Below are 24,008 nucleotides of genomic sequence, written 5' to 3'. Positions count from 1 at the left end.
ATGTGTGCTGACAGCCATCACTCCAACTCTTTTATTTCCAATCACTGACAATGTAGTTGCGAAGGAGCTATTTTTCTCTTAAAATATATGTAGAAGAAAAGATGGGAAATTTCTATATTAATGACATGATAATGACATTGTGAAAAGAAAATGGTGATGACATACCCACTGTGGGAATAATATGTCTTGAGGCTAACAAAAGCAGCTTACCTGTTTAACTTATTAGAGTATTTTATAAACATATTTGAAATGAGCAACTCAGCTCATCCTGAAATAAAATAATGCTACATTTTCTTTTATGTACATGAAGAGAGAAGTTGCTAATTGCTCACCAACAACCCACCTAAGAAACTGATGGAAATACATCTATAATAAAATTGGAACAATATCATTTCCCATACCTTCATGATACTCATTCTGGTGAGTCATCCCCAAAGACTTTTTAAAAGAAAATAGAGTTCTGATTCTATGCTTGCCATTAATTTGCTACAGAGTTGAACAACCACTGCTTCCTTAGCTCCATTCCATCAAAAAGAGTCAAGATCAATTATTTAAGTGGAATGTAACATTGGATAGGTGTGAGTTAAAGAACTTTGGAATTGTGGAGATAAAAGGTTTTCTCTCATGGAATGCCATTATTATTAATATTATTGCCATCATCATTATTTATGCTCTCAGCACATGGATTGTGAAAACGTGTTATTCGCATAACTGCTATGCCTTCACCATGTCATTTTCAAAATCACCATGTTCTTCTCACAGAAATGTCACTGAAATGTCATTTTTACAATAGCTGCATTATGAATCTGCTATAACTTGAATTGCTTTACAATGAAAATGCAATTTCTTAGCAATTAAAATTATTCCACCCACCCCAGTCAAATAATAGAAAATCGCCTCCCTGTCCAATGTTGCTTCCAGGGTAGTGCAGAATCCTGCAGAATGAACAGTGTGTGGCTTCTCCCATGCCCAGGAAGGCCCATGTCTTAGCCACACCAGTGGTTGCATTATACCACTCGTGATTATCCACAAAACCTGATCCAAACTAGTGTAGCACAGTATTAAAACTCTTATAAGATTGGAAAATTGTACTCACTCAGTCATATCCTTTTTAAGTTCACCCAGGACCCTAACCATATCTAAGCTTGCAGGTATAACAACACTAGATCAAGATATGTAACAAAATAACAACAATTTCATTTGGGGGAAGAAATTCTCATAAATTCAATTCCTTATCGTTATGTTTACTTAAATACCTTTCTTGTGTTAATTGAAAGTTTTCTTCTTAATAGCTACCCCTCAGAAACTGTTGACTTGGCTGGCATTACTATCATCACTGATAAGAATGCAGCAACGTGCAAAGCGTAATACAAGTTATCAGCAGGCTGCCCATAGGATAAAATTCTTAATGGGAATAGGGTCGTGTTTAGAGAGATTTTTAAATGTTCACTTACGAATTCATTTGTTTTCAAATGAAATCTTACATGGAAACCCAAGATGTAAAAGGTTAAAAAGTGGGCCAATGGAGATTGTTGGAGATACGAGTATGGATCCAGGACCCTAGGAATAAGGAAAGAGAAGAATTAATGAATATATAAAACCAACTGAAAAAATAAATAAAAATAAAGGAGGGGCCATAGGATAAGTACACCTGTATACAGATAAGAAAGTGTACATGGGTCAGCCTGGAGTTTTGGCTTCTCTCTCTGACCCTCACTTGAGTTCAGCAGTAGATGTGTTTGGTATTTACCTCCCCGTTAAAGCATACGGTGAAGATGTTTGGCCAAAGAGACAGCTCATTGCTTCAAATAGCTGCAAAATCAGGAGAGAGAGGAAGCTTCCCCACATGAATAGTTGTAACCTATTTGGAAGTACATCCAATCCATACTCAAAAGCCATAGAAAATGTGCCTCTATGTCTAGACTGGAAACTTCCCAGAAGCGAATAGGTATTTTCACACATGAGTATGAGAAGTTGATCAAAAATTCACAAATGCTTAGGGAAATCCAACATCACAGAAGAGATGAATGAATGGAAGAACTAACTCTTGAGGAAATAAAGTTAACAGGAGAAGCAAAAATTTTAAAAGATCTTAACATAAACATGTTGAATATCCTTACAGAGATCCTCAAAGTTATTAAAAGCATGAAAAATAAACATCTCTAACAACCAATAGCATTAATATAAAAATTACATGCTCCATATATGAATTGAAGAGCAGAATCAATTCAGATGCAGGACCAATGAGTGAGCAGTGAGATTAGAGCTACACAAGGAACTGAAGATTCAGATTTCTAAAATCAGAAAATACCAAGCAGGATAGGCAACAATACTGTTTAGAAATACCCCAAAGCAGAGAGGAAAACTATAATACAAGAGTAAGACTTCTGGAGGGGACTTTGGAAGATACAAATGAAAATCAGATTGGAGTCTGAGTTCTCAAAGGCAAAAGCAGACCCTAGAAGAGGATATAGGGTTAAAATTATGAGAGGATTTGTTTTATACTTATGTCTGATATCCCAGAAAACCAGCATTTAGTAATTATGTCACTTACAGACCACCTCAGGAAAAAAAAAATACCTTCTAGCAAAATGAAAAATGAGTTGAAAGAAGAATAAGAAAATGATAATGAGGAAAGAAACCAGCCACACTTCTACTTAAAACTGTTTAGATACACATGAGAAAGAAAATTATCCAGAATTTGGAATGAAGGTCCAAAATGACCCCACTGTGGGAGGTGCTGTGATAGAGAAGCTGATCCCATCTTTGATGTTTGGGTGCTGACAAACCTCCCACCTCTCCCTTCCCCTCTGCTCCCGTCTGAACAAGGAAATCAGAAAGCTTGGGTTACTTTTGGTCCCAGTAGAAATTTAAACCATGCAGGGTCCTGTCACGCGCAAGAACCCTCACTCAAGCCTCAACTCCTAGTGAAGATGAGAACTCAATCAGTCTCCTCTCCAGACCTTCTCAAGCCTTGTTTGAACCAAGCTGAGGATCTCCTATCCTCTCTTCAGAAAGCCTTCTCACGTACTAAATCTTTTCATCTCACCTTAATGGGTATGTTGTGCCATCAGCCTTGACATTCAAATCTAATTTGAGGGGGAGATTCATACTGTCTCTACAAGTGATCAAAACTGGTGTGGAGAGAGAAGTGGGAATGAATAAGGTAAGGGGAAATATATAAATGCTGGCTAACTCTAAAGACTGATTTTTAAAATCAACATGACTGTATTAATATTAAATGAAATGCAAAGTTATTAAAAGAGATAAAGAAGATATGTTATTTTGATGTATATATAACATACCAAAAATCATTGGACATTCAAATGACAATAAATTCTCTCATGTTAGAAAGTTCTCTCATAACTAAATTTTGAACCACAAAGTGCAGTTTGTGAAAGGACATCATCCAGAAAATAAATAAATTCTGGGAGACGTGTTCATGTGAGGAACAACAGTTTCCCTGGCGATATGTGCCAATTTCTCATAGCCCACACCTGGAATTAAGGGACCAGGCATGTGACAGGCAGAAGACAAAGCCTGTGAGATTATATCAGAGAGCAGCTCTTAGAGTCCACGCCTCTGAATGCTGAGCTAGGAAAAACCTATCCCATAGTAGGAGGCAGGAGGTTAACTGCCAGTCTTAGGTTTGGGTTTTAGCTAAGTCTAAAAAGAAAAATGTTTGCTTTGAGAACTGTCAGCTACAAGACTATACTTATTCATGCTGAGGCCATTTCCAGAAACTTCAAGCTGGAAATTTATCTTACAGCTGTCCCTGATAAGTAATGTCCACAGGTTCCAAGCATAAGCAAACACAAATACACCATGAAAAATATTTTAACACCACAGTGTCAAAAAGTCTCCATGTTCTAAGAAACATGAATTGATATATAAAAGTTATTTGACATATGAGGAGGCAAAAACACATGTAGAAACCAAATATGGCATTATAATACACCTAAAAATGGTATTTATTGGATTATCATATATACCATATAAAATAAGCTTGTTTTATATATTTAAAGAAATATTTAAAATGTAATAAAAGTACAAAAAGTAATAACAGTTCCTAAAAAATAATCAAGCAGGTTTTTAAAAAAATCAAATTCTTGAAGTTAAAAACATCATAATTGAAATTAGAAAGGCAGGGAAACAGTTAAACAGTGAATTAAGTACAGCTGAGAATAGAATTAACAGTAAGGCAGTTAAAAAGATACTGCCCAGAATGTTGCAGAGGCGTGGTGGAGAATAAGTAAGAGGGTATTGTGATATCTACCTAGAGTTAATATTAAAAATAGGGCGTGGCACACGTCCAAGGAATAATGGCTAAACATTTTCTAGAACAGATGAAAGGTTCCAGAGCCAGATTCAGAAATTCCGAAAGATTCTCAAAAGAATTAATAAAATGAAAGCTAGATCAATCTCCTTTGAAAGTACAAAGCACTGATGCTAAAGAGAAGGTAGTAAAAGCAGTCAAATAGAGTCTACGGAAGCACAATGATTAGAGTAACAGATGATTTCTCAACAGTAACAATAAGAGTCCAAAGACAGTTAAAAAAATGTCTTCAAACTACAGGGTGTAATTCAACTGGTAACTCAAAATTGTATGCCTAGTTAAATTGACCTTCAAAAGCAATAGTAAATTATGTCTCGGATGTTTAAAAAGTACAAACCTAAAGTGTACAACTTAATAATTTTTATAATTGTAATTCAAAACCTTATCATGAAAATTCTATCTTTGTCAATCCTCACCCTCCCTAACTCCACTCCAGAACAACCAAGTTCTTTGCTTTTTCCATTGTAGACTAATTCTTTCAGTTCTAGAACGTTATATAAAAGGAATCCTACTTTTTGTACTTTTTATGTGCTCAAGTGTAAGCCTTCTTGCAACATAATGTTTTGAGATTCATTTATGTTATTCATTTTTATTGGTGACTGACTGTTCTTGAGTAATATTCAATTCTTTATCCATTTTTCTATTGCTGAATATATGAGCTGTTTCCATTTTGAGCATCATGAGTAAATTGATATAAGCATTCTCATACATGTTTTTTTAAGGATGCTTACTCCTTATTCCTTGCATGCAAAAAAAAAAAAAAAAAAAGATTCTGTGCTTTGCTACAAATCAAGGTTAAACAAAATTCAATAAATCAATATTCTCTGAGTAACACAAAATAAAAACCAATAAAAAAGACTTTAAGAGCATATATATTTGTACATTTAAATGCACTTCTAAGTAATTCATAGATCAACAGACAGTTGCAATTAGAAAAAAAGACTAAATGATTTTCAAACTGCATATTTTAATGTGAATTGTAGCTAAAATGGCAATTAGAGCAAAATTTATAGGCTGTATAAATGAAATGCATGTATTAGTAAAGAAGAGAGGCTGAAAGGAAAAGGCATTCAACTTCAGATATAAGAAAAGATAACAGAATTAATTGAAGAAAATAAGTGGAAGGAAAATGCAACAATAAACACAAAAATGAATGAAATGGAAGGCAAAGATATAGTAGAGAGAGACAACACAAAATTGATATTTTGGGAAGATGGAGAAAATTGACAGACTTCTAGCAAGATTGATTAAGAAAAAGGAAGAGAAAGCATGACTAATTATTATTAGCAGAAAAAAATGATTGTAACCACTGTGGAGATTAAATTTTTAATGAAAAATATAAAGAAAATTTTATTAAAATAGTGTAAAATTTAAATGAATTGAATAAATTGCACACACACGCACACACACACACATACACATAAAACATCAAAACTGACCTAAAAGTTCTTTCTGGAGACACTCTTTGTCTTATAACTTTTCTGCCCAAGTCATAAGTTTATTAGGTATTTTCTGCTTTTCAAGTTATTGCAGAGGTAAGACGGAAAATGAGAGTCCAGAAATTCCAGGAGTTGAAGGGTTGAAAATTACAATTGTTACTCATCTCCAGATGGTAAATCTTTTTCAAATTTGCCCATAGTCACAGGGCTAAGGTTGTGGCCATTAAAATATAGACTAGGAGAAAAGACCAAATTAAAAAATCTTAGCTAATATATTTTCATTAAATCCTCTGATTGGGTTAAGATGACTCCCTGTAAACACTCTTCAATTAGGCAGAACGGTCCAGGGACTGAGACTGCCATAAGAATCCTGTTAAGCTCAAAGGACTCATAATGATGTTTAGAGTGGCATCTCACAAACAAAACAGCACACATTATTTTGCCCAGGGAAAGGAATCATTTTTTTTTTAAGTATTTAAGAGAATTTTGTTTCCAAAAATGCCAACAACCTGGATTAACAAGAGACTGCAACTATTCAATACACCTGAGCTGCAGACATTGTAGCCCTTTGTAGATGTGACTGGGGAAAATTATGAAGCAGGGAAGATGACCCAGAGAGTAGTTAAGGAGGTGAGCAGGACACTAGACTGTGAAACTTCTCCCAGGGAGCCATGCCTAGAGTTTAATCAAGAAAAGCTTCCTGGGAATTCCCTGACAGTCCAGTGGTTAGGACTCTGCCCTTTCACTACTGGGGTCTGGGTTCAATGCCCGGTTGGCAAAAATAAATAAAAAGAAAAGAGAGAGAGAGTAAGGAAGGAAGCAAAAAGAAACACTTCCTACTTCCACAGTAGGGGGTGGACCACATTTTCCTAGAGGAATTTCCAAGTTGTTACACTAGTAACAATGATGAAATTCCCATTCTTTCCCTTTCCAGAGGGGGTGCTGATTTAAGGTCAGCTGGACATGAGTTTGAGTAAACTTCGGGAGTTGGTGATGGACAGGGAGGCCTGGCGTGCTGTGATTCATGGGGTCGCAATGAGTCGGACACGACTGAGCAACTGAACTGAACTGAACTCTGCTCCACTGCTAGAGTTGGTGCGGGGTGAGGGAAGGACATGTTAAACATAAGACATAAAACATCTTACACAGAAGATGCCTTTTTTGTGTGCTTAGGTCTCAAAAGTAAAAGAAATTGAATCCAGTGGAGATCTAGATCTTAATGCCATATTTGAATGAGATTTTTGGATGTCTTCATGAGCGAGTAAGTGTATTTTACTTTTGGAAGAAAGAACGTTTTTGTGATCAAGAAGGGGTGACTATGATAAGCTGATATTTATTAACAATTCCGTATTCCCATTTTGTCATTGTCAAGCTTCCCCAGGGACAGAGTGCAATGTCTGACTTCTTTGACTCTGAGCTTCTCCATGTGACTGGCCAATAAATTACGAGAAAATGTGATGGTTGCCCCTTTAAGTTTGGCTCATGCCTCTTACATTTCCATCTTCAGTCATGAAAACAGCATGTGCTAAATGAGTTACTTTTTTAGCCTTGTAAAACCCACATAAGGCAGAGTCCAACTTTGAGCTCACCAAAGATAGTAAGAATTATAATATAACATAGATCGTGAGAAAAAGTAGCTGCAAACCATTGACATAATGGCGTCATTACTGTAGCAATGGCGGAATAAAATACTCATCAATGTATGAGACTAGTATGAACTTACTAATAAAATCAAGAAAGAAAAAATTTAAAAACCAAGAAAATGTATAGGTCATTTCACACATAAACATATACTAAAAACTCTAAACAAAATATTATGAAACAATCTTGCATTGTATAAACAGATAACTTCTGATGACTAATGGGTCTATTCCAGGAATGCAAGGTTGGTGCAACAATAGAATATGTATTAGTGTAACTTACTGCATTCAAAGAATACAGAAAAAAAATCATACAATCACCATAGATGTTAAAAAGGAAAAAAAAGGCATTTAATAAAATTCAACCATGCAACCCCATGGACTGAAGGCCCCCAAGCTCCTCTGTCCATGGAATACTAGAGTGGGTAGCCTTCCCCTGTTTCAGGGGATCTTCCCAGCCCAGGGATCAAACCTGAGTCTCCTGCATTGCAGGCAAATTCTTTACCATCTGAACCACCAGGGAAGCCAATTTTTAAAGACGTCTCAGGAGAGAGGACTCCCTTTCATCTGATAGCAGTTATCTATAAGGAACCCACAGCAAACAATCACTCCACAGTAAAATGTTAAAATATTTTTCTTTTGATATCAGGAAAATTCTATTTATAGGATTTTTTGATAGAGTGTCCACAAATTTTTTAAATACAAAGAATAAAGATTACAAATCTAGAAACAAAATATTGGGACTTCCCTGGTGGTCCAGTGACTAAGACTCCACACTCCCAGTGCAGGGGGGTGGGTTCTGTCCCTGGTTGGGGAATTATCTCCCACATGCTGCAACTAAGACCAGGTACAGCCAAATAAGTAAATACATTTTTTAAAAAAGGAAACAAATCCTCTATTTCATAGGTGGTATGACAGCAGCCATTTGAGAAAAATGAAAAATACTGTGTTCCTTTCTAAGCTTTACCTGTTTTTTCCTTACGATTGTATGCTAAAATTGTAAATATAAAAAGCACAAGATTTCTTCAAATAATAGATTTTAAAGGAATATTAAGCAAGGTTGTCAAACAAAGTTAACAAGAACCAATTGTCACTGATACACCAATTGCAAACAGAAAATATAATTTAAAAGGAATACAATTTAAAATATCGGTGAAAATATAACCTATTTAAATAATAAATGGATATACCAATTATATTCACAGATAAGGAGACAATATTTTTAAAATGACAGTTCTCCCCAAATTAATCTCTAGATAAAGTAGAGTTTCAGTTGGAATTCCAAGAAGATTTTTTGTGGAACTTAGTAAGTAATTCTAAAATTTACAAGTATGTCAAATGGCCAAGAATAATCAATATACTGCTGAATATACTAGTCCTACCAGATATCAAGACTTTTTACTTCACTACTAGCAATAAAAATAGGTAGCATTGGTGAAGGGAGATACAGAGAATTGAACAAAAGAATACACACCCCAGGCAATAAATTCTACTACATTAAAATTAAGAATTTTTTTATTAAAAAAAAATATTTAAAGGCAACTCACAAACTCAATGAAATACTGCAACATCAATAAGCTGATAATTCAATTCCAAAATGCACAATGTTTTCATACAAACATGCTTTTATAGAAGAAAAATGATGGGTTTTTTAATAGAAAAAATGATGCTTTCCCCATACACCTGCAAAAAGTGATCAGTATCCTTAAGAAAATTCCATTTAAAATATCAGTGAGATACCATTTCACAACCCACAAATTATTAATAATAATAGTAATGCTAACAATAATGATAAAGTCTCACAATACCACATTTGAGCTGCAACATGAAGCAGTCTGTATCTTGTACACTGCTGGTTGGATCATAAAATGCTGCAGCTATTCTGGAGACCTACTTGGAATTACTCCTAAAGCTGAAGATGTTCTTTTTCTATGCCCCCGTTCTTGTACCCCTAGGTGTACACAGCAGAGAAGCTTACTCCTGTGCCCCAGGTGACATGTTTTCTAATAGCAAGCAATTAGAAATCATCTAACTGTCCATTTTCAGGAGAACTGCGTAAGTAAATTGTTGCATAGTCATAGCATGGTTTAGTATATAATAGTGGAGGTGAATGAATTCCTGTACATATCAGTGTGAATGAGTCTCAAAATTCAGTGCTGAGCAACAAAGCAAGTAGTAGATGAATGTATTTTACGGGGTCTATTTATATAAATGTTAAAATCAGCAAATTAAAAACCATCGCTTGGGAAGGCATACATGTACGCAGTAATATTCTAAAGAAAAACGGAAGCCTGATTAACAGAAAAGTCAGGATCGTGGTTACCTTTGGAGGTAGGAAGAGAGATGCGTGCATACAGGTGCACAGAGGAGGTTAGAAGGCAAGGAGATTGTTCAAATTGGTCATTGCAAGTTGTCACTTTACTACTATCTTTTATGATTCTTTAAGCTGTATGTATACTTCATGTGTGTGCTATATCTCACAATGTTTTAAAAAGCAGAAAGAAAATAGCTAGCTTATGGAGGTCACAAATGCATTCTAATCACAAATAATCAGACAAATGAGCAAAGCCAGCTCTTATAATGTGATATGAAGAGGTATCTGTGGTTTTGAAATAAAAAAATAAAAGCCAATAGTAACATTTTACACCAATTTTTAAATGTTTATCAGACGTCATGGAGAGCTCTGGGTGTGCTATAGTTTCTCAAAGTAGAGTTACGTACTATTGCACTCTTTAGGATTACTTTGGTTGTTGAAGATAGAAACCTGTGTTTTGTGAACAAAAGAGTAAAATGCGTCGAGAAGTTCATGAGACCATAAGAAGGTTAGGGGTCCAACCAGCCTGAGAGATCAGGCTTCTACCATGCAACCAGAGTTATATTTTACATCTTTGCTTCAGACAGGTTTTTCAGTTTCTAACGTTTAACACCGAAAGAATCCTAAATAATACCATCAGGAATTTTACTTCGAGGAAAAGGCTTTTTGCCATCTTTTGTCTCTGTTTAACTTTACATTCCAGCTTTCCTTTTTATATCAGTGTTCTCTGCAAGGCAAAAAGCATTGATGGCTATGCTAAGATTTTATACTTACAAGATCCACCACAGATAAGAATAAAACACTTTCCCTGGAAAACTAAGCTTGCAAGTCTTAAAGAAGAGCTCCGTGGGCCCAAGCAACGTCACAGGCGCATCCCTAAACTAATCAGCTGCCGGGGGAGGATGGGATCTGTCAGATCTCACACCCAGCCCAGCTCCGCTGATTGAGGGGAACTTCCCTTCACCCCTGTGTGTGCATGCGGGCTCAGTCGCTCAGTTGCGTTCAATCTTTGCAACCCCATAGGCTGTAGTTGCCAGGCTCCTCTGTGCGTGGGATTTTTCCAGGCAAGAATACTGGAAAGAGTTGTCATTTTCTCCTCCAGGGAATCTTCTTGACCCAGATATCCAACCCACATCTCCTGCATGGGCAGACAGTTCTTTACCATGGAGACTCCTGGGAAGTCCCTCAGTGCTCAGCTTGAATACTACCTTGGAAATGCCTCTCCTAACCGTTCTCAAGTGAGCACCCTACTGTTATTCCCTCTCGTATCACCCTGTGTTTCTTTTGCAACATTCACCACGATATGCAACTGTTTTTTAAAATAGCATTAATTTTTCCTGCTTCATCAAAGACAGTCTTTTTGTGATTTTTTTAAAAGCATAATTGATTTACAATGCTGTGTTAGTTTCAGGTATACAACAAAATGATTCAACATATATACATATATGTATATATATATATGTATATAAAATTTTTCAAATACTTTTCCCTCACAGTTTATTATGAAATATTGAATATCTCAAATATTCAAATTTGAATAATATTGAAATATATTTCAAACATATATTCTTTTTCAGATTATTTTCCTTTATAGGTTATTATGAAATATTGGGTGTAGTGCCCTGTACTATATAGCACGTCTTTGTTGGCTATCTATTTTATATAAAATACTGTGTGTACATTAATCCCAAACTCCTAACTTATCCCTGTCTCCCTACTTCCTCTTTGGTAATCATAAGTTTGTTTTCTATGTCTGCAAATCTATTTCTGTTTTGTACATAAGTATATTTGTATCTTTTTTTGATTTCACACAGAGGTAATATCAAATGGTACTTCTTTTTCCCTGTCTGGCTTACTTCACTTAGTATAAAAATCTCTAGGAATATCCATGTGGCTGCAAATGGCACTATTTCTTTTTCATGGCTGAGTAGTATTCCATTGTGTGTGTATATCTATCATATCTTCTTTGTCCATTCATCTTTCGATGGATATTTAGGTTGCTTCCATGTCATGATTATTGTAGATGATGCTGCAATGAACGCTGGAGTGCACATATCTTTCTGAACTGTGGTTTTGTCCAGTTGTATGCCCCGGAGTGGGATTGCAGGATCATACGGTAGCTCTGTTTTTATTTTTAAAGGAATCTCTACACTGTTCTCCATAGTGGCTGTAACAGTTTGCATTCCCACCAACAGGGTTCCTTTCTCTCCACATCCTATCCAGCGTTTATTATTTGTAGATTTTTTGGTGATGGCCACTCTGACCAGTGTGTGCTGATGCCTCATTTGTAACAACTGTTTTAATTTCATTGGTGCACAAGATATGGTAGGCAGAATAATGGCTTCCAAGAGATGTCTTTGCCTGAATCCTTTGAACTTGTGAATAAATACCTTGCATGACCAAAAGGAACTTTGCAGATGTGACTACTGACCTTTGAAATGGGGAGAATATCCTGGTGGGCCCAATCTAACTATGTGAATCCTTAAAAGTAAAGGACCACTCCTGAACCCTGTTGTCAAGGAGAGATGTGATGACCGAAGAAGGACCAAAGGACTGTGATGTGGGAAGGCCTTGGCTCTGACACTGTGCCTCTGATAACAGAGGGAAGAGATGTGAAACAGGAAGTGCAGGTGGCCTGCAGAAGCTGGGAAGGTAAAGAAGTGAATTCTCCCCTAGAAGCTCGAGAAAGAAACTTTCAATCCTGCAAGACCCATGTCAGACTTCTGCCCTGCAGAATCATTAAGATAATACACTTGTACAGGTTTAAGCCATTAAATTTGCAGTAATTTGTTGCACCAGCAGTAGGAAACTAATATCCCTGGTTATTATGTTTTACTAGAATGTAATCTTCAAGAAAGAGGGGATTTGTATACCTTTCTCATTGGATCTCCAGTTTATAGCACAGCACCTCACATAAATTTTTTGAATGAATAAGTAGATGAGTAATTGAATAAACTAAGAAATCTGTGATTCCCATCCTAAAGTTCACCTTGCGGTCTTCATTCAGAGTGTTTGTCTTCTTTTTGTGAGAGTCACACATGTGGAGAATCAAGCAGAAAATGCAGCCGATGATCTCAAGTTTCTCTCTATGGGTCAGAAGGGAAAACATTGGCTGAGAAAATGTGAAAAACGAGCCCTCTTCTATAAAGAGAGAAGAATTATGCCAAGCCAAGAGAACAATCAAAGATGCCAGCAAATCATAGGTCTGGGACAGCACTTACTCTCTGTCTGAGCTTTCAGATGGGGTGTTTTTTCAGTTGGCTGATACTTCCTATTCAATTTCTCTAAAGATCCCACTGTCACTAGAGTGGTAATATACTGGGTCATCCACATCGACTCCAAAATGGTCTTTCTTCTGGTGCAGTTAGATTTTCTGATTTACATCCATTAATGGGAACCAGTACCTTCTCCAGAAGAAAAATGATGGCATCTTCTGAGGAATGTATCTTTTTCCAGGCAATTTGTTTTTGAAGAGAAGTTTCATATTACTCATCAGATAATTCACTCTGTCTCTATGGGTTCATCAATAGAATACCTTCAATAATTAGAATCAGTGAGTTAAAACTGGCAACTTCCTTCACCAAGAATAGTCAAGTTAAGAGTTGTGCCAGAAAATTAGCAAGTCACTCTAAGGAAGGGGTTAAAACAACTTCAGAATCACTGAAGTTCTATGAAACAGAGGTAGCAAAACAGGTTGCTGATGGGATAAAAGAATGATCCTCGACCATCTTCACACACAAATTTCACTTCTACACTTATATATATATAAATATATATTCCCTTCTGACATATATATATATATATATATATATATATATATATATATATATATACCAGCAGTAGCTAAGATATAATTTCTTATGCAAAATGTGAACATATGGAATGGCTTTGCATGGTGGTCAAGCTTTGGGCAGGGAACCAGGAATGCCCACTGGGAATGAACTGTTATTCCCATGTGCACCTTACTCTTGCTTTGTCTTCCCTGACTCCCCATCAAATATTCTTAAATCCTTGAATCTCAGTGTTTCTTCATGGTAACTGTGGAGGAAACGATCTTGGACAGAATTAAGTGGGCGCAGGTGGTACTATAGTACATACTAGCTCCCAGCGTAACATCTGCTTCAGATTCTTCAAAGTGTCTTATTTTTACAACGGTCCTCTTTGTCTTTTCTCTCTTTTTTGTAGTTCTGTGGGTTTTTTTTTTTCTTCCTATTTCAAGTCTCTGGAAGAAAGAGGAAATGGGGTGGAGGATGGCAGAATTTCCATATGCTTCATCAGATGATAGCACGCAGTTACGTCTGTTGTATATGATGCCAAAATACTTCACTTTCTGGACCAAGACTACCCAACTGAGCTTTCTGCAATGATGGAAATATTCTGTATCCTTACTAGGTCTGTCCACTAGCTTCACATGTCTGCTGAAGGTTTCAAATGTGACTCATCTAATGGATAACTGAATTTTTAATTTTGACTCATTTTAACTAATTTAAATTTAGCCATTTGTGGATACTAGTCACTGTATGAAGCATCACAGTTCCAAACACTTGATGAGCATTAGAATTTCAGTTCAGATTTTTCTATAATTTGCATTATCCTCAGTTTATTTAAGATAATAAAGTTCTTTCATGTTAAAATTTGCATCTCCAAAAATTGTTTTTCTAAGTATAACCATTCTCTTTCCCTTTCTCTCTCTCAAATTTACTCCATCTTGCTTCCTCTATAACTCTTATCCTCTCCAATCACTCACTCAAACACACACACGCACACACACAACACTAGTTTCAATGAAGAAAGAGTCATCAGTCATCCTCATGTATACTGCTTCTGAAAAAAAAATAGGAGAGAAAAGAAAAGGAGGGACATTTACGGTGGATTGTCACCTAACATTTTCAAATGTAAATAGAGAGGAAAGTTTATAAATATAGTGCAATGTGTTTATGCAGAGCTACGAGTCGCCACTCATTACAGAGAGTTTACACAATCACAACACTTGCTCCAAAGTGAAATGTGCGATGAAGTGCTGCCATTAACCAAGAGGGGAAAAGCAAAGCAGAATTGGAGGGTTTTTAAGCTTTTAGACTTTTAATAACTTTGGAGATTCATGAAATCCACCCCCCCCACTGGATGTTTTTCTTCTCTTAAGCCATTGTTGGTCAAGGGAATGTTTAATAAATTGCTTGCTTTTGTTCCTAAGTGGTAGGCTGGACTGTGTAACTAAGAATGCCTTTTGTTTGACAGTCCTGCCCACTGTCTTTCTATCATGGAAATAAAGTTGGGGACATGCCATTCTGAATGTGACCAGCTTCCAAACTTCCCATAAAAAGTTAAGGTTTGATATCTAAATTTAGTATCCATAGCTTTTCATGCATGCCTACTAACCAGAAGAACTATTTCATTACAGCAGAATCTTTCTTCGAAAGACATGAAGGATGCATGCTGTTTCAGCAACCCCTTCCTGTCTACACTGGCAAATACCCACATGAAAGAGCATAATAAAGAACCCAGCTGCCAATGCAGGAGACGTAAGAAACATGGGTTCTGTCCCTGCTTTGGGAAGGTCCCCTGGAGGAAGGCATGGCAACCACCCCAGTATTCTTGCCTGGAGAATCCCATGGAAAGAGGAGCCTGGCGGGCTACGGTCCATGGGGTCACAGAGTCAGACACGACTGAAGTGACTTAGCATGCACAAGGAAGCAAGGCAGGCATTCACCATGATCCTTCAAAGCTGGGCTATAACCTCAGGACCCTTGTTGGCCCTGCTCTGCTTCCCCTGGGAAACATCTGAAACAGGTTTGGTTCGAATGAGACGTGCGGGTACACTGGTGTGCCGGGAGTCAGGGGACACAGGGAAGGAAAGACAGCCAGCAGAAGTGCATTAGGAAACTAGAGCCAGTGACCGAGGCTTAACCCCAGGGACTAGGCGGGACACAGTGTAAAATATCAGTCAAGGGACAAGAGAGTGAGGATACTGGTATCCCCATCATTATTGGTCATCACTTGAGGAAGACTTCAGAGGGCATGTTACACATCACTAGGGTGAAGGGTTATTTCCACCCAGGGAGTTACTGACAAAGGTGCAGCTGTAGGGTGTTAGAAGTCAGGCTGGAATGCAGAGGTAGGAGTGTGAGGTCCTAAGGGCCTGTACCCAGAACACTGGCAAAGCCTGCCACAAAAATGTTACATGTGATAGAATCCCTCTTAGGGGAAAGAAAGAATGTTAATTTTATAGGGTTCCCTTTTGTTTCTCCAAATATTGCCTTTTTGTGTACATGCTCATTTATTAATTCTAGCTGCAAAAGTTTGGTGAACTCGTCCCCTTTAGTTCAAGATTTAACAAACTTCGGTAATGACCTTCCCATACTTCTTAGATGAAAGAGGACGTGTCCCTAACTTTGTTCAGAAGCCCCTCTGTATCCTTGATTGCTTGAGCCATGGGATTTTTTTCCTCATTTGCTTAACCTTTTCTTCACGTGGAATGGTCTGACTCTTTTACAGCTATCCCAGGTTTGGATCCATAAAGGGTTGTGTCACATATACAAAAGGCACAGCACCCCGTGAAACTCCAGTTGTGGGTCTGAGGTTGCTGAGACCTATCATCATGAAGCATTCATGTAAGTTATGTTCACATGTTAGTTTCATGTACTCAAAACATAACATAATTAAACAATAAAACCCCAGATGGTTTTGCTCAGGCACAGTTTATCATAGAACCCACCTATCGCAGACATACTCAACAGGGAGGCTTCTCACTCAAGATGAAGTCAGGACTTTGTACATCATCCAAGGTACATGGTACGAGTTAGACCACCCAAGCCCTCTGCAGGAAGATGATACAGATTTGGTGGAGGGTGGCCCTTGATGGCAAGGTGTGGACACAGACGGGATGGAGAGTGGCCTGACCTCAGGGGAGTGACCATGAAGAGCCTCAGAGAGACACAGTGCAGAAGAGCCAGGGGTGACTGGGAGCCAGGGGGCAGAACTGAGGTGGAGGACCATGGGACTGATTCAAGGACCCCGGCCCACCTGGGCCCAGGCATGACTGGAGGCAGGTCAGGAGAGAAACAGTGAGAGTGAGGGTCTTCCTGGGGAACCAAAAGTGCAGAGAGGGCTGGAAGAAGGGGAAAGAGTCAGAGGGGAGGTGAGCTGAGGATAACGGTGCAGAATAGTTCAGGATCTCTTCTGGGAATGACAGCAGTCACCTGGGGCTCATGTGACTCTCACATATCCTCCCAGCCAGAAATATGTCTTTGTAGAGTTCTACCGAGAGAAAGAGCACAAGGATACATGTGCAAACAGCACCCTAGATCAGGCTCATTCAGCTCTGGTGTAGAAGACAATATATGTTTGGGATTCTGCCCAACTGGTTAATAGTTTTTAAGTATTTATTGATGAAAAAAGCACATATTTATTGTAGAAAGTTTGAAATGTGCAGGAAAAAAATCAAGGAAGAAAATTAAAGTCTCAAATAACCTACCTTATCAGAAATGTTTACATGTGTTCTATAGTTTTAACAAAAAATTGGTGTAATACTATGTAATGTAGTGTAGTGTAGTGTAATGTAATATAATATAGTCATATAATTAATAAACCGAGTTGGCCAAAAGGTTCACTTGGGTTTCTGGCCAATCCAATAATTATTGTAAATGGGCTACCTGGTGGCTCACAAAGTAAAGAATCTGCCGGCAATGCAGGAGACCTGGGTTCAGTCCCTGGGTGGGGAAGATCCCCTGGAGGAGGGCATGGCAACCCCCTCCAGTATTCTTGCCTGGAGAATCCCCATGGACTGTAGCCCGCCAGGCTCCTCTGTCTGTTTGGGTTGCAAACAGTCAGACATGACTGAGCAGCTAACACACACACACAGCTACTGTAATATAATATCATGTAGGACAGTGTATGATACTATAACGTGGGATAGTGTATGATACTATAACGTGGGATAGTGTATGATACTATAACATGGGATAGTGTATGATACTATAATGTAGGATAGTGTATGATACTATAACATGGGATAGTGTATGATACTATAACATGGGATAGTGTATGATACTATAATGTAGGATAGTGTATTATAATGTGTTGCTTTGTGACTGTTTAACTTAATACTTGAGTGTCATTTCATTCAGTTGCATTTTACCCGTCTGTGAGAAACACTTTTAGGGACATAGTATTTTTGAAGGTAACAAAGTCACCACCACCAAAACAACATGCACAAAATATATGCTAGAGCAAAACATCAGTTCATTCGTTTCCTAACATGACGAGTTACCGTGTGGTTCAGGGTATTGTCCAGCAGGAAAGAGGTTGCGCGTTCAGATGAGGACCCTTTGAGGAGAGTTTGGTAAAGCATGTAGGGAGCCTGCGAGGACCAGGAGGCAGGGACATTGGGGCTACCGCCAGCCCTAGACCCGAGGAGCAGCAGAGAGGGGGCAGTGACCGAACACGGAGGGGCGGCCAGGCACGCTGGCCTCCTTTGCAGGAACACGTGTGGTCTGGATCCAGGCGGACAGCTGACTTGAGATGGACCTGCTGGGTGGGAGCTGGGAGGAGATACTCCCCAACCCTAGGAGCTCTTTCTCTGACATTCTGCCCATGGCCTGTCCCCATGCTGAACCCACCCAGAAAGCGACTAACAAGGAAGCCTCCAGACACGATGCAGAGACGCCAGCTTTCTGCGGCCGGAGAGGGGGTGCTTGTGCTTTGTTGCCGTTGCCATTCTTCAGTTGTTAAGTCCTGTCTGACTCTTTGCAACCCCGTGGACCACAGCTCGCCAGGTTCCTCTGTCCTTCACCATCTCCAGGAGTCGCTGACATTCACATCCATTGAGTCCCAAACACAACTGCTCACAGAGGGTCACTTCTCCTGTCTCTGTATTCTGGGTAGCAGAACTTGTCTATTTTTCACTTATTTGTTCACTTAATTCTTCACTTATTCAACAAAGATATTCAATAATATTAATACCAGAAAAAAATGGAGAGGGGAGTGAGTAGCAGGTGGCCTGTTACCCCACATAGGGTATTGTTAAATGTTGGAACATCAAAGGATGAAGTTCTTAATAGGTAATGATAATGTATATTATCCAAATAATGATGTCAATTTTCTTTTTCACTTGAGGATGCTGGCAGAGCCACATTTGTAAAGAATTTGGATTGTAAGGAGTTGAGCCATGGGTCTAAAGGTGGAAAACATTTCATTCAAACAAGTGTGGGTAATTTTCTAAGTGCCAGTGCCAATTCCTTTCCATCTCTTCTGTTGAAAAAAAGAAAATTCTCTGCAGTTTGGTTCAGAGTTATGGTTTCACTTTGATTTCCTTCTTTTCTTCCTGGCAGTTAATATACAAATTTGATATGAGAGAAGAACATTGGAGCAGAGACATCAGAAATGTGTCCAACAAAGGCCAAAGTCGTCGCAGAAGAAAGATGCCCCACTTTCACTGATGCTGCTGTCTAGTTATTTTCCTCCTCCCACTTCTTAGTATTTTATCAAATTTCCTTTATAGTCAACAGCTGATATAAGGTGTCAGATTATTGTGTGCTCAGCCACTCAGTCATGTCCCACTCTGCAACCCCATGAACTGTAGGTAGCCTACCAGGCTCCTCTGTCCATGAGATTGCCCAGGCAAGAATACAGGAGTGGGTTGTCATTTCCTCCTCCAGGGGATCTTCCTGACCCAGGGATCAAACCTGCATCTCTTATATCAAATTATTAGCCAAATCATAATATAATAGGAGATGGTACACAGCACATGCAAAACCGTATCTCTGCAGTTGCACAAATGAGAACAATTTTGATCCCACTTAACCAGGTAAATTTTCAGGAAAAATAAAATTATCTCCCCCTGGTCTAGACCACAGTAACCTTCATAAGTCCCCAAAAGCAAATGGCTTCCAATGGAAATCGACCAGCCATGTTACTTTTTCAACTAGAACATTTTCTTGAAAGGTCACAAAGATTAAACTCCTTATGCAAATCATAAAGCTTTTCAATTGCTGTCATTTCATGTTGCAAAAAGATAAAGTCTAAATATTTTGCTGGATTAAATAACCCACATCATCATATGATAAAATACATGAATTAGTAGGTTTGGCCTGACATAAGTGCATGTCTTCTATACGAGTATATTTTATTCAAGGTCATATAAATGAGAATAAATAACTTCAATAAGAATAAACATCTTCACCATTGTTAACAATCTCAGAAAAATTGGCATTCGCTTTTTATGGCATTTGTTCAATACTCCTTCAACTGACAGAGAGTTTGATTCTCCCCAGAGGAGAAAAAGTGGAATCTTCCCCAGGAAATAGCATGTTTATTGCAGGTAGGTGCCTCTGTTTTTTCAGTCTAGGGAAGTGTGGTGACCTGTTTCCTTCTGTAAGCGAAAACTGACATTATGTGTACAAAACCCAGGTGATTGTAACTGGGAGTCACCCCTCCTTGAATATTAAGGTGCTATTTGTGGGTTATTCAAAAAGTGAGTTGACAGTTATTTTTAAGAACTTGATTTTATGACAAGGCAAGGAATTGTTTGAAGTATTTAAACAACTAATTGATACTTCTCAGCAAGACCCCTTAACCAAATCAAGAATCTCTCTTAGTTTGGGACAAACTTTTTGCCAGTGTTTGAATAACCTCACATCTTCCGAGACAGCACTTACAGGCTTCTGTTTATGTAGCATCAGAGCCACCTGCAAACTTGTCCCCTGTGTTTCCACCCTATGTACACCTTCTGAAGAGTTCAATAAATTGTTGAAAAGTGCTTTTTTTTTAGTTAATTTTTTTTAAGGGCACACCCTTTATCCATAGAGGTGGGGAATTGAGGGGCACATGTTTAGGATTGTGGCCATTTTAAACTAAGAGGATGCCAAATCACAAACAATCGTGCAGCTGATCTACTTTGCAATGTTGTCACACAAGCCTAACAAAATATTGTGCTACCGACACAGTCGTTGTATTCTGCACTGGTAATTAACCTTGTCGAGTTGTTTTAAACAAGCCTCATGCACATGTCATAAAGCAAATGACAAATTAAATGTTCAGATATGATTTTTTTTTAAAAGCTATTTTCCTTTTGGATTTAATTTTATTCCAGGCAAGCTTCTGTTAAGTAGCATTTTATGGATCCACAATGCTGAAAAGAACTTGAAAGGCTTCATAGAGACTTTATGCTTTTGTTTTTGCTTTCTTTGTTTTGGGGTGAGGCCCAGGACAGTGATCTGATTGGCTCAAGGTCACACAGCTATTTTGTCACAAAGTCATAATAGATTCTTCTGACCTTGAAGTTAATCCTCATTGCTCTGGTCTTTGTCTTGGTGGATTAAGCAGATGGCCCAATGTGAGACAGAGGGAATATTTGACCTTATGGACTAAAACCAAGCCTATATGTTTGTCTCTGAAAATTGTCCAAGATTCACTCTTGTTCTATTTGCTCTTTGCTTTTTCGTTTATTTCCATATCAGCCAAACCTTGTTTAGGAACCTTCTCAACTTTCCAAACTCATTCAGCCTCAAAACTCCTTTTATCTGAACTAACACACTTTGAAGTTCGTGTACTTCAGTGCCACTCCTGTACTACCCCGGTTTGGCTCTCCACCCCACTAGACTGAGATGATTGAAAAAGAAAAAAGATTTTCCCTTTGGAAAAGGGCACATGGAGATGTAGTCAAGACAGGAAAAATGGGAGACATATAGTACTTCCAATCAATGGGCTGAGTAGCATTTTCACAGAGATGTGTAGGGAATAGCTAAATGAAAGCAACCCAGAAAAACAGAGATTCTTGTTTTCATTAAGCATGTTACTTATTGTTTTTCAGGACCTAGAATTTTATTTATCAGGATTGACATATTTACCCACATCATTTTCCCTTTGACCCTAAAATGAAGTGGAAACTTTATAATTATGGATCTGTGGTAAAGGTGATTTAATACCTCCCATATATGCATCTTTGGCCACCTGATGTGAAGAGCTGACTCATTGGAAAAGACCCTGATGCTGGGAAAGATTGAAGGCAGTAGAAGGGGATGACAGTGGATGAGATGGCTGGATTGCATCACCAACTCAGTGGACATGAGTTTGGGTAAACTCTGAGAGTTGGTGAAGGACAGGGAGGCCTGGTGTGCTACAGTCCATGGGGTCGCAAAGAGTCGGACACAACTGAGCAATTGAACTGAACCGAACTGAAATATTCATCTAGCTACTTTTACTATCATTTTCATATCCTAGAATTCAGGGACTCAGCCCAAAACTACAAATTAGTGATCAAATTAATTTATCCATTCTTTGCTCCTTCAGATCCTAAAATGCCTCTCAAAGTGGGAACAAGAAATGATTATAGTGAGTGCATATGTGTTTATAACATAAAGGAAACTGTGAGATAGATACAAAGAACAAACTTGGAGGGATTTTCACAACAGTTAAGTGTTTCTAAACCTCCTGCTTTCATAGCTTCAACTTTGGACATCAGCACTTTGTAAAGATGAAGTCTGTGACTGGGACAGCCCAGCTCTCTACTCCAGTTTTATTCAGCTCTTTGTAGATTGGCTTAAATATTTAATCAGTAGACCATAAAGTAAACATTCACTTTTTGTCCTGATCACAACTGACCACCTCGGAGCCATATGTGTATCTTGCAGGATTGGGGGAAAGATGCACAAATAACTGATGATTGGAAGGAGACCCCTCAGTGGAAGTGAAGAGACTAAATCTATTTCTCTTCTTCTTTAGTGTTCATGAACTGAAGCAGCAGCTCACCACTCCCTTGACTGTACTGTTGACAGTCCTAAGAACATTTGTTTTTATACTCGCAGATACACATGCACACAAACGCACAAATTCCCTCAAACAACAACCCTTGAAGGAGGAGGCCCTTTTAATTGTTATTTTCGCCTTTCCTGTGATTCTATCATTGATATCTGAGTGAGCAGGGGGAATGGGAGGGTGACAACATTGTAGGCAGATGCCGCTTCACACGCCCTCAACATTCACGTCTATACCCGCAGGCTGCCGACCGCAAGCATCCGTGACTCTTGGCCAGGGGCCTCCTTTCTGGACAGGGAGTCATGCCACCCCATTTCCAGGTCAAATCAGAAAAGCCCGAGAGTTAGCAGCCTTAGAAGCAGCCCTCAACCATTCACAGATAAGGTTTTAGAGGATACATACTCCACCTTCCTCACCCCGTGGCTGAGATAACACTAGTAAATATAAATATGTTCAAGGATTTAAAGGAAAATATAAGGACAATGAAAAAACAAATGAAGAACATCTAGAGAGACTGTAAACTATAAAAACAACCAGAGACAAATGACTAATATTTCCAAAGAAATGACATACTTCTTGTCCACAATCATACAGGTTAAAAAAAAAAAAAGTAATAGTTCCAAATTGCTGAGGGAAAATAACCATCAACCTAGAATTCTGTACCCAGATAGAGTGTGGTTAACACTTTAGAGCAAAATTAATACATTTTACACAAGAAATGATAAGAAAATCTATATCATTAAAATATGTTGACTAAAGACCTCAGACCCTCAATATAAGCACAGCTGAAGAATCTATTTTGGCAAGAAAATAAATTGAACTCAGAGAAAGCAATGGAATACAGAATAAGGGAAAACAAATAAATAATTAAATGTTGGCAAATATAAGTAAGTGTCGGCTGTAAGAACAACAGTAAAGTAAAAAATAATTACAGCAACACCAATAACAGCAATGGTTTTAGTGTGGAGCTAAAATACTAGAGAACAAGAAAATTAGAGAAAAAGATTTTGGAAGGCTAGAATGAGACATCCTGATGCTACTAACAATAGTATTTAACAATGTTATAAGTGCCTTATTTATTAATCCTCAAAACCACTATATGAGATAGGTACTGTTATTACCTTCATTCTACAGATGAATAAACTCACCTAACAATCAAACCAGCTCTTTGTTCAGCTCATGAAATCTTTTGCCACTATCTTTCTAGTAGCATCACCTTTCTGTTTGGCTTTACTGTTACCCAATTCATTTCCTTTATCTTTCCTGATAGACCTGAAACTATTTAGGAGAACAGGACATTCTTTTTGCCACTTTGTGACTCCCATCTCCCAGACTCTGTTCCCCATTGTATAACAAGGATCTTCAGCCACAATAGGTATCTAAAAATATATCTGAGTACATTATTGTCTTGCTTTGGTGGAATCAATTTGCTATGGTTTCCCAAGGAAAGGTAAATACAGGCATGGGGTTGGCTATAAACTTACTAAACCTAAACCTAGGTAAACCTATTTTGGCAGACATAATAC

At 38.1% G+C, this 24,008-nt stretch overlaps 1 long non-coding RNA gene across 2 annotated transcripts in view; it reads left to right on the top strand.

The window, feature by feature from the left end:
* The window catches only part of LOC136173468 (uncharacterized), a 51,195-nt gene extending 30,733 nt beyond the window's left edge, over nt 1-20,462 (top strand). For both annotated transcript variants that reach the window (XR_010664235.1, XR_010664234.1), the window contains exon 4: nt 19,059-20,462. This is a non-coding gene — a long non-coding RNA (uncharacterized lncRNA). The remainder of the gene's footprint in view (nt 1-19,058) is intronic.
* The last annotated feature ends 3,546 nt before the right edge of the window (nt 20,463-24,008 follow it).

This window comes from Muntiacus reevesi, chromosome 8 (genome assembly GCF_963930625.1).
Source record: "Muntiacus reevesi chromosome 8, mMunRee1.1, whole genome shotgun sequence".
Lineage (NCBI taxonomy): Eukaryota > Metazoa > Chordata > Mammalia > Artiodactyla > Cervidae > Muntiacus > Muntiacus reevesi.
Note: the sequence above shows the minus strand (reverse complement) of the source record. Positions and strands in the feature narration are given on the sequence as shown.